The sequence below is a fragment of the Vanessa atalanta genome, chromosome 1 (genome assembly GCF_905147765.1).
Source record: "Vanessa atalanta chromosome 1, ilVanAtal1.2, whole genome shotgun sequence".
NCBI classification, from domain to species: Eukaryota; Metazoa; Arthropoda; class Insecta; order Lepidoptera; family Nymphalidae; genus Vanessa; species Vanessa atalanta.
This window is the reverse complement of record NC_061871.1, coordinates 10,164,820-10,179,643: the sequence shown is the minus strand read 5'-3', so window position 1 is coordinate 10,179,643 and position 14,824 is coordinate 10,164,820. Positions and strand designations below refer to the sequence as shown.

The 14,824-nt window shown below is 45.2% G+C and overlaps 4 non-coding genes across 4 annotated transcripts; 3 read left to right on the top strand and 1 right to left on the bottom strand.

The window, feature by feature from the left end:
* Nucleotides 1-4,781: 4,781 nt before the first annotated feature.
* Nucleotides 4,782-4,853, bottom strand: Trnap-ugg. The gene has a single exon. It is a non-coding gene; the product is annotated as a tRNA-Pro (tRNA).
* A 1,901-nt stretch (nucleotides 4,854-6,754) lies between these two features.
* Trnap-ugg lies at nucleotides 6,755-6,826 on the top strand. The gene has a single exon. It is a non-coding gene; the product is annotated as a tRNA-Pro (tRNA).
* A 6,029-nt stretch (nucleotides 6,827-12,855) lies between these two features.
* On the top strand, nucleotides 12,856-12,927 carry Trnap-ugg. Its single transcript has one exon. It is a non-coding gene; the product is annotated as a tRNA-Pro (tRNA).
* A 1,643-nt stretch (nucleotides 12,928-14,570) lies between these two features.
* Nucleotides 14,571-14,642, top strand: Trnap-ugg. The gene has a single exon. It is a non-coding gene; the product is annotated as a tRNA-Pro (tRNA).
* The last annotated feature ends 182 nt before the right edge of the window (nucleotides 14,643-14,824 follow it).

Genomic DNA, 14,824 nt, shown 5'->3' with positions numbered 1-14,824 from the left:
TAGAAGCATCCCTCCTGTCACCAGTGGAGCCAATGAGACAGAGTGTTATACTACCAATAAAGGTTTTTGCACTATTACTCCAAGGTCTAACTGTTTTAAACTACAAATCAAACAAAGCCCTAAATTGGAATAAAATATGAATACTAGCTTCGTTTGTTCTCTATAGCTTTGTCTGTATACCTATCTTTTATTTTTATAAGCAAATCATTTTATATATATTTACTATACACTTACGATTCAAACTAATTCATATTTATTTATAAGAGTTGTATTTAATGACGCTTGTACCTTTATTACATGTTTTATTAAACAAGAATGCCGAAATATCAAAAAGATTTCGCCTCTTGCTATGATAGCCGCTTTTATCTTCAAAAAGGTAATCTCCTTATATTGTTTGTAAACAATTTAGAAAGATTATACTTTTAAGTACACAAATCCAATGTAACGACAATTGAAGCTTTGTCGAACAATCGTCGCTACTTTTTATAATCTGCAACAATATTTACCTGGTGTTGTTTATGTTTTCTTTTGTTTCTTGAACAAAATTAACAGTTTTATTTTACGTAAAACAATACAGTTTTAAAGCAAAGATATAATTATTATTTTTAAGATTCAAATTTCGAATTCAAAATCCTTTTCAAATTAGTAAGTCACTTTACGCGTTAGAATCTGTAACTAACATCGACGCCTAAACCAAAAATCAAATTTAGAATGCGACGAATTTGACAAGTCATTGATTTTTTCCTACCAGATTATCTAGTCGTCTTACCCCACTCGATCAATCTTATCGAGGTAACTATGATTTTCTCAGAATATAAACGTTATATCTCCTGATAAAATTACAATTAATTTGAAGCCTTATTACTTTGTAGTAAAATATTAATTCGACTTGGATTTTCAAAATTTAACGCAGAGCGATGGCTGAATACTTCGGATCATCACTGGATTCCGGGAAATTCGCCCCGCGTGAATACCTGCATTTACAGGTAATATCGCGAGTTAGCAAGTTTTAGAGGAGTCAGTAGATTTTAAAGGTATTGTTATGTTGATATACTCTATTTATATTAAATTATTACAATACACTACATTACTTAAAAAGTAAAAGAAATTCCTGTTAATGTACCAATGACGGACGATGAATTTTCCTCCTCTGAAGGTCGAAAGTTTAAACGTAAGAAGGTTTGGATAATGTTCTATCAATCTGCTCGGTTCTCCAGTTTGGTTTTTGTACGCGACGTGAATTGATAAACAATAAAAAAACTTTTATTTATTTCTATTCATATTCAATAGGAAATAAATATAATGAGGTTAATCAAAATATTAAAACCTAATATAAAAATAAATGGGTAGGTATCTCTATTGATTTTTATGTCTATGGAAATATGACTTGCTTTTTGACCGTGGCCGAGTTGCATTCAGTGTTGATCCCAACCCAACTCACCCTTAAGCAAATAAGAAATGACCGCGCGAATCTAAAATTAATACAACTCCATAATGTTTCCGTTTGACGAGGGATTACGACTTCGCGGAACAGTATAGCCTCCGTCTATGATATTATCTGAACCCACGCAATGTTTGCACTAGAGAGTATTTTGAAGATATCGTATTATCGAAAAAAGCTTACTTGAAATTGTTACTTGCAAATAATATTTATATTACCTATCTAAGATCTATACTTAAATAGAATTAATTAAATAAATTTGATATATTAAATAAATAGATTTGATATATATTATTTTGACTTTAAAATTTCATAACATCGACTGGATATAAAATTACTGTGTAACTTCTCGACAAACAATTTGAGACAACATTGTCGTTGTCATGTCACGTTCTCATTTCAAATGTATATATAATTTCCAATTTTAATTATATTTGTAGTTGTACACGATAGTAATAATTGTTGATGTGGCACGCGGCTTGACTCGTTTTTTTAGGTAAGTACACGCTAATTGATACCGTTTGACACATTGTCAAGAGCCGAGATGGCCTAGTAGTTAAAACGCGTGTACCTTAACCAATAATTGCGGGGTCAAGCCCGCGCAAAGTGAAGAAAAATGTCGTGAGGAAACCTACATGTGTCGTAGGTAAAATCTACTTAAAGGTAGAGGAGGCCTCAGCCCAACAAAAATTTACAGGCTGTTAATGTGTAATTTGTTTCATATTGATTGCCGTTTATAATTTTTGTTTTGCTCAATAAATATCTAACGGAAATACAATTGTTTAAACCAGCTAAGTAGCTCCTAAAATGGAAAAGGAAGCGTTAAAATATACCAACTATAATCTCAAAGCTTTGTACATAACTTACAACCAAGCGAAAATAAAACACTAATAACCGAGGGATATAAGACAGGTGCGGGGACACGCATCCTAACCAAACACGAAGTAAAAGGATCGACTTACGAGACAATGGTAATTATGCGATCTGTAGTAAAACTGCAGTGACAGCGAGCGGTTCCCCATATGGTTGTCTCTGTCTCGCATCACACGACGTAGACACCACTACTTCTTCGATATTTCTCTTTACTAATTACATAAATAATATAAAACAATGTCGCTTTCTTTTTCTTTCTGTATCTCTGTTAACTTCTCCTAATCCAGTCACAAGATTTAGATGCGGTTTACACCAGAAAGAGCGATAAACGAAGGTTTGTGTATATCATTTAATACATAAAGGCTGCACTATGACGCTGTTTTATAAAAAAAAAAAAAGTTTTCGTACGCTTACATGGCTAGCGCCGTCTAAACCTTACACATAACATCTTAGTTCCCAAAGTAGGTTTCACATTGGCGATTGGCATAAGGAATGGTTAATATTTCTTACAGCGCCATTGTCTATGAGCGGTTGTGACCACTTACCATCAAGTGGAACATATATGCTCGTCCGTCTACCAATATTTATTTATTTATTTATACTTTATTGTACACCACAAGATACAGATTAAAATATGTTACAAGAAAAATTTAGATATTATTGTAGAATACAACGGGCGGCCTTATGGCTAAGTAGCCATTTCTTCCAGACAACCCAATAAAGAGAGAGGTTGTATGGAAGTTGGGTAGGTGGTGCTAAGGCGCGCTACGCGCACCTTCTCCCCCCGCCTCAATAGGCGTCGCAGGGACTAGGGGGGGTCTCAGTACCCCGAGAACCCCCTCTAGGTGTTGGAGGCCCGCATAGGCGGGCCGACCGTCAGGGCGTCACGGTAGCATGCGCAAGCGATCCCGTGGCGCCCGCCGAAAGACGGAGAGGGTACCGCTGGTTTTTTAGTGGGTAAACCCGGCGTACCTGGGCGCACTCGGCGTCCAGGGCTCCGGGGAGTCCCACACACCCCCCCCACCTTCCATCACGTGGGGGAAGCGCGTAACGCGTTTTTCCAGCGAGAAAAAAAAAAAAAAAAAAAAAAAAAGGTGGTGCTAAGGCGGTATTATAACTACACTTGCATACAAATATCTATACAATACTTATACAATGTACATATATACATATACATATATATACATACACATACACACACACATATAATATGATAAAAAAATAAATTGATACTATTCATATTTCTTCTCAATTTTTACGTAGGTACCTCACTACATAGACTAAAAGGAAACATGACATCAATAAGAACAATTCAAATCCATTAAACGATAGTATAATACTATTTTCATTTGCAAAATATGGTATGGTGTGATATAAACTGTCTAAGGATTGTGAACCATAACACACTGCTTACAAACTAAAGCATTATTTTTCGGTATAAGATATCTAAATTTAATACCTTTTATTGTAAGTTGAATCACATTTCACAGTTTTTCGACAATTTACAATATCGCGATCTAGATTTTCTAGATCTAGAAATACTACTACTGTACAAATAATGACGTGTACAAAGGCCAGGATGAAGTATTTCCTCGTTGAATAGCAATGGCAATCCTCTACGCGAAAAATGAACCAGCTCTTCTGTCACCAGTTGCGTTAAGACAGGGTGTTACATATATATTATAGGATTTAAAGTTAGTAATACATCTATTATTGTACGTGTACGTGTTTGCTTACCAAACAAATAACAGTAAAAAAAAAAAACAAAAAAATTCCACCTCTCAATAAATAAAACTTAACATAAATTACAAATTACGTACTTGAATTATCTCGAACGACGAACGTATTCGTCAGAGCGTATATTTCTATTCGATACGTTTCCTAATACATTTTATTACGCCTCATTCGTTGTATCTCATACGAATTGCGTTTAAACGGGACTTTATTATTTTCAAAAGCGTAGCGGGCGCAGATGTGGGCCTTGAATAATTTCCATATACGATGCTATGAACCGATACGTTCGCAATAAGAATTTTCTCGTTTAAATCTAAATATGTACATTTAAGAACCGATGGCGCACTGGTTAGAACATGTGAATTTTAACCAAAGATTGCTGGTTCAAAAATTCCTAATTTCACTGAATTTTAAAGTGTTCGTCGTGAGTATAAATATTATATAGACTATAAACAAAAATGTGTTTATAGTTCCTCTGTAATGTTGCTTGAAAGATAATGTGAAATTCGTGAATGAATTAAATTCTGCCACGCATATTCACTAAATCAAAATTGGAGTAGCGTGGTGATATAGGCTCCGAACCTCCTTAAGGAGAAGAGGCATAAGCCCAGCAGTGGGACATTTCCAGAGACTTACTTTACTATGTATACTTAATATGCAAAACAAAGATTAAATTGTCTATGTATGACGTCGTGTAATATAGCAACATATAAAAAGGTAAGGTCTTAAAAAAGGGCTCGTCCGGGATTTGAACCCGGGACCTCTCGCACCCAAAGCGAGAATCATACCCCTAGACCAACGAGCCGGTTGACTAACATAGACAAAGTAATAAATCGATTATAAGTCAAATTTATGTAAGCTACGACTTCAAACATTCGAATGTGGAATGTAAGTTATATGAAGATACGGACTAATTTAGCGTAAATTAATAATTAATTATTAGTGTCTGTTTGATTAGCTGTTTTATAAGGTACTAGGTTCCGTCCACTTGTGAGAGATGGCGGTATGCAGGTGTTAGGCCCCTTATTTATGAGATAATAAGTAATGTATGTGCTATTCCAGATTATAACCTATCTCTGTACAGGATTTAATGCACACACACACACATCTATTCAACCAAACTTTCACATTTATAATATTAATAAGATGGGTTCCATGTGGGAATATTTTGTCCCTCTCTGAAACTTTTTGTTTTCAGTCCGTCTATTTATTTCTCGTGTTTCATCTTGGTCGCTATTTTTATTAAAATAATTTCAATTCAATTTCGAGTATATTGCGTTATGGTTATATTTTAATGTCTGTTAATCAGTCACGCCAGAACGGCTGAACGGATCTCAATTAATTTTGTTACAGAGATATATATTGACCTGGCTGTATACACCCCTGGAATAGCACACACGTTACTTTTTATCCTGTAAATAATGTGCCTAAAATTGGAATACCACATCCCTCACACGCTCAGACATGTCCTATTATAGGCATATAGCCATCACCTCCTTGTTCTCCAAGGTAATAAAGTTCATTATAAACTCCAATATACCGCGGTACCTAGAGGAGATTATCATTATCATGCTCTGACTTAAAATTTGTCAATTCTGGTGTTCCTTGATTCTGCGTTCTTCTACCCACTCTGTTTTTTGACTTGTTGCAAATCAGCAACATTCACTGCTATGTAGAAGACTCCATAGACATCTTATACACCGACCGTGCTAATAAATCTCAGAAAAATCGTCGACGAAAACTGAAACAAACTTGTGTCTGAAATCGTGTATTTGTTAAACAAAGTCATGGTCTGGGGCCGTCTAAGCTTATTCTAATTTAACCCCAAAAAGACACAAGTATGAGCGTTAACCACTAAAAAAATACCATTCAAATTCAACCTCGTTCAGTTTCGCGGTCAATTGGAGGAAAAATTAAATTGGCATCAAAAAAGCTTGGTGTGCTCAGCAGGACAGTACTTCACGTCGGCGAAACGCCTAAAACTATAAAAGGCGTAAACTCGGCCCCATATAGAGTAGCTCTTCTTACCTCTGGACGGGTGCTCTGCAGTACCAGCTTCTTTCCATTTGAGCGTATTCAACGCAGAATTATCGACGATCAGCCCTTTCTGACCTGCTTGATCCTTTGGCTTTGCGCAGATATGGTGGATCACTCTGCTATATCTATCGAATTTTTCAAGTGGAATTGTTTGTTTGGATTAATCCCGGCAGCTGAATTTCATCTTCGGACATCTCATCTAAATTCCAAGTTTCATCCGCGCCACCAAGATGTCCAAAAATCAACAAAAACGCGATTATTCAGGCATTTACTGCCTCGCACAACCATTCTGTGGAACCAGCTTTCGCCGGCAGTTTTTCCGAACCGATAAGACTTGGGAATCTTCAAGAAACACACACCTTTCTAAAAGGCCGGCAACGAATCTGCAAACCCCAGGAGAATAGGGTGTTGCAGATATCCATGGGCGTTCGTAGTCAATTTGCATCAGGTGCGCTTCCTGTTTATTTGTCACCGATACCTAAAAACGCAGACGGAAACTAGTACCTTATAAAACAGCTAATCAAACAGACACTAATAATTAATTTTTAATTTACGCTAAATTAGTCCGTATCTTTATATAACTTACATTCCATATTCGAATGTTTGAAGTCGTAGCACACATAAATTTGACTTATAATCGATTTATTACTTTGTCTATGTTAGTCAACCGGCTCGTTGGTCTAGGGGTATGATTCTCGCTTTGGGTGCGAGAGGTCCCGGGTTCAAATCCCGGACGAGCCCGTGTTTTTGCTTAGCAAGAACTCTTATATGGTTATTTAACAGATTTTACTACACGTCAGCATATATGTTATATTTAATCGCAATCACTGATCGATAATAGAAGATACCATTAAAATATAAATTATAGCCATACTAATTGCATCATTTTGTACTTAATACCTACTTTAGTATTCTTTCGAAGAGTATAGGAACTCCTCGCATAGGTAACGTTACTCTCACAGCCAAATAAACCTCTTGAAGCCAAGAAGCTTAAGAAAATAAAAATATTTTTCTTTTAATACATGCTTAGGAAAACTTTAAACTAAGCCTATTTTAAATTACACAATGCTGTAAGCACTTTTCAGGAGCTGAAAGTTGTAAGGACGTAGGAACACTTTTGCAAATAAAAATAAAAATGCAATCAAAATACATGGAAATTGTGGTGTACCTTTTTTTTTTTTTTTTTTCTCGCTGGAAAAACGCGTTACGCGCTTCCCCCACGTGATGGAAGGTGGGGGGGTGTGTGGGACTCCCCGGAGCCCTGGACGTCGAGTGCGCCCAGGTACGCCGGGTTTACCCACTAAAAAACCAGCGGTACCCTCTCCGTCTTTCGGCGGGCGCCACGGGATCGCTTGCGCATGCTACCGTGACGCCCTGACGGTCGGCCCGCCTATGCGGGCCTCCAACACCTAGAGGGCGTTCTCGGGGTACTGAGACCCCCCCTAGTCCCTGCGACGCCTATTGAGGCGGGGGGAGAAGGTGCGCGTAGCGCTTCTTCCTCCTCCCCGGTCGTCTTCGGCGGAGCGGGTCTGCAGCGGCATCCTCTTCCCGCTCCCGCTCCGCGGCTTCCTTCTGCGACATTACGCTTTCGCAGAAGGAGCGCATCTCCGACCAACACGTCTCACTACCGAGCATTTCGTTGACGATGCTCGGCAGCGAGAGGTCTCCGCCCATAGTCGCCGCAAGGGTGTGCCTCTGGGGCCCCCACGCAGCACACTCACTCAGGGTGTGGTGCGCCGTGTCGACTGGCGCACCACACTCGTGGCAGGAGGGTGACACCTCCCGCCGCGCTATCCCGTGCAGGTACTTACCGAAGCATCCGTGCCCGGTAAGTACCTGCGTCATCCTGAAGGTGAGTGTGCCCTTCTTTCTCTCGACCCAGCGACTCAAGTGGGGCCGGATCGCCTCCACTGTCGCCAGGCCCGCCGTGGGTGACCCCAGATCCTCCTGCCATCGGGCGATCAGGGCTCGCTGGGCTAGAGCCCTGATCCGCCCGACCTCCGCTGACCCTGGACGGTCGCCGCGGTTCCTCGCCTCGACCCGGAACCGGTACACTTCCGCGAGCACCTCCGCCTGGAGCTCCCAGGGCGGATCGCCCGCGAGAAGTGTCGCCGCAGCCCACGACACCGTACGGTACCCTCTGATGCCTCTCACCGCTATGACCCTCTGCGGCTTACGCAGCAGGGCCCGGTTGTCAGCGGTGAGGGCGTCGACCCAGATCGGGGCACCGTACAGCGCCATCGACCTCACTACACCGGAATATAGACGCCGGCATAGCGATCCCGGCCCCCCCACATTCGGAAGGAGGCGGCCGAGAGCGGCGGCGGCGTTGATGAGCCTCGGGCCGAGATGGACAAAATGCTGCCCGAAGCTCCATCGACCGTCCAGGATGAGGCCCAGATACTTCATCTGGGCCTGCACCTTGATCACCGTCCCCCGGACGGTGATACTCGCCCCTCGTGGGGGTCCTTGCCGTGGACCGTGGAACAGGAGGGCCTCCGTTTTGGATATGGAGACCCTCAAGCCCAGCATTCCCATACGGTCCACGGTGAGAGCCGTTCCGACCTCGGCGAGGCGTGCCGCCTCCCGAAAGTCCCGCCCAGTCGCCGTGACGAGGGTGTCGTCAGCGTAGCACAACACCCCCATCCCGGGAAGGACGGGAGCTAGCAGGAGCCAGTCGAAACCGACGTTCCACAGGATTGGGCCGAGAACCGACCCCTGTGGAACGCCGCAGCCTACCCGACGCCGGACCAGCCTCCCATCGACCCCCGCCCAGAGGACCTCCCTGTCCTGGAGGTACGCCTCCAGCAGCCTCCTGAGATAGGTCGGCACCCCATGGTATCGGAGTGCCTCCCGTATCGTCTCGAAAGGGAGACTGTTGAAGGCGTTCGCCACGTCGAGCGACACCGCCAGGACGACTTGCCCCCGGGCCACCGCTTCCGTCGTCCGAGTCTTCAGGGCGTCCAGGGCGTCGACCGTCGACCTGCCCGCCCTGAACCCGTACTGAGCCTCTGAGAGACCCGGACCGACCTCCTCGAGGTGCTGAACGAGACGGGCTGCGAGGACCTTCTCGAAGAGTTTGCCCGTCTCGTTCAGCAGCACTATTGGCCTGTATGCCGAAGGGGAATCCATCGGCCGACCTTCCTTCGGCAACAGGACCAACTTTCCTTCCTTCCAAGGCTTCGGAAACTGCCCGCTGCACAGGCACTCGTCGAACAGCTCCCGAAGCCTTGCACCCAGGAATTCCAGGGCGTCGCACAGAACACGCCCTGGAACCCCGTCCGGACCCGGCGCCGTGTTCTTGGCCCTCAAGTGGCCGAGGGCCATCTCCATCTCCCGCTCCGTGATCAGTGGTGGAGCCACTGCGTCTTCGATCACGGAGCGGGGGGCCATCTGCGGAGGGACATGCTCGCCTGGATGGGGAAAGAGTTCCCCGACCAGGCGCAGGAGGAGTTCCGGCGGCAGCGTCTCAGTGACGGGGGCGCCTTGAGTGCGGAACTTTCCGCGTACGCCGCGGTACGGGCGCCCCCACGGGTCTCGATTGAGACCCGCCAGAAGCTCCTCCCTGGCCTTCTCCTTGGCCTTGCTTATCGCCAGCTGCAGATCTTTTTTCAACTGGCGATAAGCGTCCAGCATCTGTCCCTCCAGGTCCGTGTCGAGGCCGTTGCGCCTTCGACAGCGGACGTAGGCCCTCCGCGCCCGGCAGCACGTCGCCCGAAGGTCGGCGATTTCGGGCGACCACCAATAGACGTGCCGGCGCGGAACCCTGCGCCGGGTCCGAGGCATGGCCGCATCGCAGACCTCCTTGAGCGAACTGCGCATGCGGCCCGCCAGCTCCTCTGCGCTGGCGCCCTCCGTCCTCTCCGCGGAACCCCACCGCTGCACGATGGCGGCCTCCTTGACCAGCTCTCGATCGACCTGGCCGAGAGACCACCTCGGCAGCGTAGTCGGCACCCTCTGGGGTTCCGCCGGCCTGCGAGAGGTGGAGATCTCGAATCGGATGTACCGGTGATCCGATAGAGTCTCCACCTCCTCCTCCACTCTCCAGTCGACCACTCTGCGTGCAACGACGGGGGTGGCGAACGAAACGTCCACCACGGAACCCCCTGATGTCGCACGCAGGTGTGAACCTGCCCCCTGTTGAGAAGGGACAGGTCGGAGAGCAGGGCCCACACCTGGACGGCCCTCCCTCGCGGATTCGTGGCGGGGTTGCCCCAGGCACGCGACTTTGCGTTTAAGTCGCCGAGAACCAGTATCGGTTTCGGCGACTGCCTGGCCACCGCAGCTCTGACTAAGCCGAGGTAAGTCTCGAACTCAGCCAGGCTGCGATTAGGGGAGAAGTACGTACCGACGACGACGTACTCCCCCCACCCCGCCACTACGTAGCCCGAGCCCCTCTCGATGAGTGAGAGGGGGGGGCCCGTTCCGCTCCTCGTGAGAACCGCCACGGTGTCGTCCGAGTCCCCCAGCCAGTGAGGTAGGGGAGGGACGAAGTAGGGCTCGCAGGCCACCGCCAGGTCTACCTGCCACTCCGCCATGGACTGCAGCAGAAGGTCCTGCGCTCCGGCGGAGTGGTTCACGTTCGATTGTAGGAAGCTCAGGTGTGCTGGCATACTTGATTCTTCTGAGCTTCCTCCGTAGCCTGGCGGCTTTCCTCGCGCGGGGCGGTCCTGGTTCCTTGGACCGCTTTACCCTTCGTGATGGGGGGGTTGCAATCCCTGGCCCCCATCAGGTGCCCTGAAGGCTTGCCGGCCTCCGCGCAGACCGCGCAGCGCATCTTGGCCGTGCATTCCGCTGACTTGTGGCCGTCCGAGCCACAGCGGTAGCACAGGCCTCCCCTCTCCGCCTTCGACGGGCAGAGCGCCCGTGTATGGCCCAGGCCCATACACTTGTAGCAGCGCATAGAGGAGCAGTCACCGGCGCGCGCGATCGCCGCGGCCAGTTTCTCCAAGGTGACGGAGTCGTCGAGCCCCGTCACCTTCAGGTCGGCCTTCTTGACCGGGCGCACTACGTCAGCGACCCCGTCGAGCACTGTGCGTAGCTTCGCCGCCAACCTATCGGCCTGCTCCGCTTGGGCTTTCGGCAGCTCGAGAGCCCTGGCTCCGGTCGCCGTGCGTCGCACCTTCAGCCCACCGCTGATTCCTAGGTCCTGGAGCTTGACACTTTGCTCCGCTCTCTCCAGGACCTGCGCGTAGGTGACGCCCTTTCCTACTGCTTCCGGCTGCAACGTGAGAACGATTGCAGCCGAGCGAGGGGTGGCCAGCTTCGATTTGGCTGGCTGGGGCGTCTTCGGCGGCGCCTTTGCGGCCGTAGCGTCGGCGGAAGGGGTGGTCTTGCTCCCCTTCCTGCCCTTCTTCACCACCGTGGACCAGGACGTTTCCTTGTTCGGTGGTGTCTGGGACGTCGCCGGTGCAACCGGGGCGCTTACCGTCGCACATGGAGGGCCTGCGGTCGGCGATTGTGCCACTGGTGGGGCCGTTTTCCTGGCCTTTTTCGGTATCGCCGGCTGACGGGCCGCCGGCGCGTGAGACAGCGTCACCTCTTGCGGTTTATCTGCCGCGGAGGGAGGTCGCTGCATCCTCGCAGGGAGGCGCTCCTCCAGGCCCGCCAATTGGTCCTTCATCGCCGCGCCGATCGACCTGACGATGAAGTCCTTGAGCTCCTCCATCGAAGGAGCGCCTCGCGGGGTGTTGGCCGCCTCGGTCGCCGCTGCCACCGTGGTACGCATCTCCGCGTACTCACGGCGGTGGGCCTTTAGCTCCGCCTTGAGGTTTTCAACCTCCCTGTGCAGGCGGTTGTTATCCGCCCGGAGCCTCCTGCTCTCCTCGGCCTCCGTCCGAGATGCGAGGGCCTCGACCACACCCTCCAGAGAGGTCGCTGCGTCCTTTAGCTTTTTAATAAACCCTCCTTTCAAGTTGGAGGATTTAAGAGCGACCTCTCGTATCTGGGCCGCATCACAATTTTTCGGTTTTCGACCGATAACTCTCGAACGGATAGGCCGATCCGGGAGATTGAAATGTCAACGGATGCAGAGCAGAGGGCCCCACAATCGCGCAATAGTGAGAACTGAGTGAGGTATTTTTTTCAGATTTTTACGACAAGAAATGGAGAAAAAATTTTGAAAAATGTACTTCCAAATTGTGGTGTACCTACTCCAACCTAAAAGGTATAATGACTCAGTAGATGCAACACGTGGAACTTAATTGACGAGCGCAGATTCTAATTCAAACAAGCAACAAATATTTTTTATTTGTGCTATTTATTATCTAGCTACCGAATTCAGCCAATTAACACAATTAATTGATTTGACACTTAAATCTTCCGCATAAATCACTGTGTCCAATAGAAATAACAACCATATAAAAATTCGTCTGGTAGTTTTTGAGTTCAGACAGTCGGACAGAAAAGAGGCGGCGCGGGCAGTGAATTGAGTGTTTGTTGTGTTTTTGTTGTGTAATATATTATGGGACTTTTTGTACAATATACATAGGTACTGATATATACCTAATAATTTCGTTATCGGAAAGAAGATATTAGGAGGAGGAAACCACATGTGTGGGATGAACCTGAGTTTTAACCAGTGATACAATATAATTAATATTCTGTTTGCAAATAGTTAAGCACTTGTCTAAACACACGATAAAGAAATTATAAATCAGAAATGCTGAAGCTAATTTAAACCTTATTAATATTATACTTATGTATCAAAGTAAGAGATTGTATACTTTCAATAAACGGTGTTAAGCTTGATTTCCAGTTAACAGTCAAGCGGCTCGTTGGTCTAGGGGTATGATTCTCGCTTTGGGTGCGAGAGGTCCCGGGTTCAAATCCCGGACGAGCCCTCTTTTGAAGTCTAGGATTGAATTTTCTAAACTTGATAATCAAATTAAATGATATGGAGTTGGTACTATATGTACGTATATAAAAATAAATTACCTTTCGTTAGTCTCGATAAAACTCATTTTTTTTTTATTTCTATTGGATACGGCGGTCGTCTAAAAAAAAAAAAAAAAATAGCGACAACCCAAAGGCACAGCTAAATAATCGAAAAATAAAGTTGATAATTTAGTAAATAAATTCACCTCGTATAATTACTACATTGAACTTTTAACAGATAATTTAATTTTAACACATAATTTAATTTTCGCAGTACTATACATACAAAATTGTTATTTCACCCGTGCATTAAATAATAATAAAAAAGCAGGGTTCCTAACGAATTTTTCTCACATCTCCGAGCAAAAGATTATTCCACAAATTAAGCACATCAAAATTCAGTGGTGCTTACCTTGGTTTGAACCCAAAATCATCAGTTAAGATACAAGCATTCCTGCCACTGAGCCATCTCGTGGCAGGAAGGCTTGTATCATCGCTAAGCATTGAGGTTTTCAAATTCACCTGCCAGCAAGACACATGTAAAAATATGCGCAAGAGTCGCTGTCCTATTTTAGAAAATATAGCCGCACAGATCTATTCATAATATTTATCTGTAAATTTTAACCCTCAATGGATTAAAAAAGAAATCTTAAGAGATAGATCACCAGCGGGAACGGGCACGGCGAACCAAATATGTACAATAGCGTCGATCCTCGCGAATGATATTAAAAGAACAAGTCCAAAAGAGTGTAAACGCTTTACACTCGTTAGGCACTCATGAACCACTTTGGAGTCATCCTGATGTTATAGCAATTTATCAAAGCTCACGAGATCTTACTCATCGAAGACGTCAATCAACTCCAATACATTGACAGAGACAATCACTTTAGGTGCAAATCTCAGGTCCACCATATCAGAAGAACTGTTGTACACAAATGAATACCACTCTACGAAAGCATATATTCATCCGTCAAAGTAAATAATAATTATTATTAAACCTTAAACTTAAATTGTGATGCTGCTTGGTAATTAAAACATACAGGCACACAAAAATAGAAAAACACAAATTTTAGATTAAATACCGCAAAGGCACGGACAGAATGGCTATGGAGAAAAAATTGTAACAAATAAGAAACCCTCAATGGATTGAAATTAAGAAGGAACTGCTACCCAGCCAAGCACCAGATGAAAAACATGTCATCAGTGACTGAGTTTTTAAACAAAAGATAAATATATTATAATCTTCATTACAAAAACACACATGTAAGCCCGAGTTCGTTGTTGGATGTATTCAGTTATAAGCATTCAGCAAAAGTGTGATTTGCGTCATGCACACATTTCAGTTTAGTTAATGAATGAAATCACGCCAGAGCGGCTGAACGGATCTGTATTAAATTCGGCACAGAGATAGATTATAGTCTGAAACAGCACACAGTCTTGTAGTACTTTTCATCCCTTAAATAAGAGACCTAACACTTGCATACCGCCATCTCTCACATGCGGATGGAAACTAGTACGTTATAAAACAGCTATTCAAACAGACACTAACAATTAATTAATTATTAATTTACGCCAAATTAGTCCGTATCTTCTCACAACTTAGTCATCCGGCTCGTTGGTCTAGGGGTATGATTCTCGCTTTGGGTGCGAGAGGTCCCGGGTTCAAATCCCGGACGAGCCCGACTTTTTGTTTAGCAAGAACTCTTATATTATTATGGAACAGATTTTGTTATACGTCGGTATATATTTATATTATATTCGATCGTAATCACTGATCGATAATAAAAGATACGATTGAAAATGGTAGCCACATTAATTACATAATTTTGTACTTACGACCTACTTCATTCTTACGTCCAAGAG